Below are 3,932 nucleotides of genomic sequence, written 5' to 3'. Positions count from 1 at the left end.
GCTAGCCAGGAGGGCTGTTTGTCCTCAGACCTTCCTTTGTTCTATTTTCACAGGCTTTTCCCTTCTTTGTCTTTTAGCCACTGCCATTTGGACTCCTTTTTCCTATTCTAACTACCTAACAATACAAAGCAGTTTATATAGTGAAGAGGGAGGAGGACATGGCAACCCACTCCAGTATTCTTGCCTGGAGAATCCCATGGACAGAGGAGCCTGGCAGGCTGCAGTCCATGGGGTCACAAAGAGTCAGACACAGCTGAGCGACTAAGCACAAAAGCACATAGTGAGGAAGCTGTGACTGTTTATTCTTCAAGGTGATTGGTTATAATATTAGCATTTTCTTAAATGATAGGAATTAGTTAATGGTTACTGCATATCAACCTTGGAAAAGAATTTAAGTTTTACTTAGAATTACCAAGAGGCATAAATGAGAAATAACCCAGGTCAAGTTAGTCCTGCAAAATTAGCTAAATTAAGCTTCCTTTGTCCCTCAGCTGGTAAAGAATCTGCCTGCAATGTGGGAGACCTGGGTTCGATCCCTGGGTTGGGGAGATCCCCTGGAGAAGAAAACAGCTGGGCTTCCCTGATAGCCCAGTTGTTAAAGAATCTGCCTGCGATGCAAGAGACCTCAGTTTGATTCCTGGGTTGAGAAGATCTGCTGGAGAAGGGATAGGCTACCCACTCCAGTATTCTTGGGCTTCCCTGGTGGCTCAGCTGGTAAAGAATCCGCCTGCAATGCAGGAGACCTGGGTTTGATCCCTGGGTTGGGGAGATCCCCTGGAGAAGGGAAAGGCTACCCACTCCAGTATTTTGGCCTGGAGAATTCCATGGACTACATAGTCCATGGGGTCAAAGAGTTGGACAAGACTGAGCGACTTTCACTTTCAAGCTTTGTTTGTATTGCATGACTAAACTGCTTTTGTCTGCTCAGAGGATTTTCAAGGTTGGTCTCCATTTGGTTTCAATTTTAATACTTAAATTCCGTGGGACTGACACAGACCAAGCTGGGCCTTCAGCCCTTCTGCAGTACACCAGACCAGACAGGATGACTGATTCCCCTTATCTGCCTCACATGAGTTCACAGGCTAAAATAACTAGGAACCTGAGGAATACAACCACATGAAGGAACTCTCCCAAAAAGTAACAGCCAAGGAAGAAGAAGTAGTACATGTGAAAGAATGCTACAGCTTGTGGAAGGTAGGAGGAAAATGCTAAACTTGTGACCATACAATTTCCAGAACAAATCACATTTTTAGAAAAATATGTATGGGAGAAAAAAAGATAAAATAACATTAAGACTTTCTCTCCACAGCCATAAAAGACAGGTATTGGCTTCTGTTAGCAAGAGAGCATTCCAATAACTCAGGGAACATTGACTTCCTGGAAAAGAATTTGAGAACAGTCAATCTGGCCACATTCTCATAGAGAGGCTTGAGAGTCAGCAAACCAGTGAGTTCATTCTGGCTCTGTTAAATCTGGCCTGGGTTCCCTCCTTTATGACAGTAATATTTGACATTTGATAAAGTGATCAAACCTGGTCCTTGTGCTGCACACATTTATAGGGAATATATATGCACATTTTAATCTTACTTTCACATAACTTATATGAGATTAGTAATAATAAATTTCTATCCTTTTTTAATGCAACATTTAAAAAGAATTTTTAAAAAACAGGTTAATATATTGGTTATATTAAGTGTTATCTATACAGTAACTAGTTGGCATTCAAATTCTTTTCTTATTTAATTTATTTTGTACTTTTTAAGGTACAAAGTAATACATGCACATCATAAAATACTGATTTTTCAAATGTTTGTATTTATTTAAAGTTTTTAATTTACATTCTTATTGCCAACATTTATGGATCATATTCATACAAGGGAGAACACAGTTGAAGACTCCTAATTAATCTTACTCTCTGCCAAACCACTAACCCCTCACAAAAAGTAATCATTTTAACTCAGTCTGAGCTAAACTGTAAAGACCCAATAAGCTATTGCTATTTTTTTAGAAATACATAATTATTGAATATAATAATCTTCTAATTTCTGGAACTTTGAGACTTCCTTCAATGTTAACCATAGGATGAAGAAGCAAGAATTTTGAATCTGTTTTGTTTTGTTTTTTCTAAAGGGCTATAGCCAGACATTTGGTTCATTTAATGGAAAAAAATTTTTTTTAATTTTTTAAAAATCTTATTTTGTATTGGAGTATAGCCAATTAACAATGTTGTGGGGAAAAAAAAAACAACAACAATGTTGTGTTAGTTTCAGGTGAAAAGCAAAGGGACTCAGCCATACATATACATGTGTTTATTCTCCCCCAAACTCAAGAGAAAATTTTAATACTGAATCAGTGTCACACATAGTGACGTTTTCCTGGTCCTTACACTCTAATGTAACCTTTAATAAAATTACAGCTCTCCTTCACATGGGAAACCATAAATTCACCAAGAACCATTTCAACAAAAGAGTTTTTGTTTTGTGAACAATGAGTTTGTTAACCGGTGCTATCAAAGTCTAGATCTTCAGTGATTTAAAGAACTAGAAAATATCAAATATCAAGTTTAGATATATGTGTAACATCCAGATATCAACACAGGTATTGACCTGAGGGTCTGATTTCTGAAGCTGAGTTTATATGAAGCAGAGTTCATAGCATAAACATTTGATATTTGGATTTGATATTTTCACTTACAATCCGTCTTTTCCCTCAGCATGTAAAATTGTAGGAATTTTGACAAGTCATTAAGAACAGAGAACTTTTTTCCATTGTGTCCATAAATAATATTGTTTTTTATCTCAAATCTATTTTTTGTTGTTGTTAATCTCAACATAGGCACATGTACATTGCTGTACTAATGTTCTGTACTAATTAATCATGATACCTTGAGTAAAAATTCATTTCCTATTTAAATCAATTTTTCAGTATTAATATTTAACAGATGAAGTAAAATTAGAAAAAAGTCTATTAGTTATAAAATTTAATATATTGACAGAACGCTGAATCTCAGTCAGCCGAAAGACAAGGTTAATAAATTTGAAGTAATCTTTGCTTTGTACAGATCAAAAAACACTTCAAGGAAAATTGATTTGCCATGATTATCTGTTCATTTTTATCTGATGATGCTTGTAAGTTATAGAGCTGTAAATACATATAATTTCTTTTCAAAACAGTTCATGTTCAAGAGATAAAGAAAATTATATATTTCTCTTAGAAGGGAAGAATGCTAATCACAGTGAATTTATACCAAGACAACTTACTTAAGCCCTCCCCAGTTTGGAAGGGGTTTTGACATTCACAGTGACTTCTTTCCATTGTGGTGTTCTTACATTTTATAATTTCCCAAATAACAAAGAAATAAATCAAAATATCTGAATTGATAATAATAAAAAGGAGTATCTTAAATTAGAAACTTTAAACTTAAAAAATATCATTGTAAATATTACACTGATATTAAATTACATAATTCCTGTTTTCCTGCAAATAGCATGCTACTAAAGTCTAGGTTGGGCTTCCCTGGTAGCTCAGCTGGTAAAGAATCCACCTGCAATGCAGGAGACCCCAGTTCGATTCCTGGGTCGGGAAGATCCCCTGGAGAAGGGCATGGCAACCCACTCCAGTATTCTTGCCTGGAGAATCCCCATGGACAGAGGAGCCTGGTGGGCTACAGTCCATGGGGTTGCAAAGAGTCGGACACAACTGAGCGACTTTCACTTTCATGAGTGTGACATGACTCTGTTCATAATGCTGTGGCTACATTGGCATATTTGCACTGTAATAAAAGCACATATGTAAAACTAAAACTTCAGATTACACAAATGACTCCCATGGAGGGGAACCTTTCAGAAATTCTGTATTTTTAGACTGGTCATGTCCTTTCCTTATTTATTTCTCCATTATTATCCAGTTTGCCTCCTGGGGACTTAAGACCA

This window comes from Odocoileus virginianus, unplaced genomic scaffold, assembly GCF_023699985.2.
Source record: "Odocoileus virginianus isolate 20LAN1187 ecotype Illinois unplaced genomic scaffold, Ovbor_1.2 Unplaced_Scaffold_10, whole genome shotgun sequence".
NCBI classification, from domain to species: domain Eukaryota; kingdom Metazoa; phylum Chordata; class Mammalia; order Artiodactyla; family Cervidae; genus Odocoileus; species Odocoileus virginianus.
The sequence above is the reverse complement of the archived record's forward strand: the minus strand, read 5'-3'. Positions refer to the sequence as shown.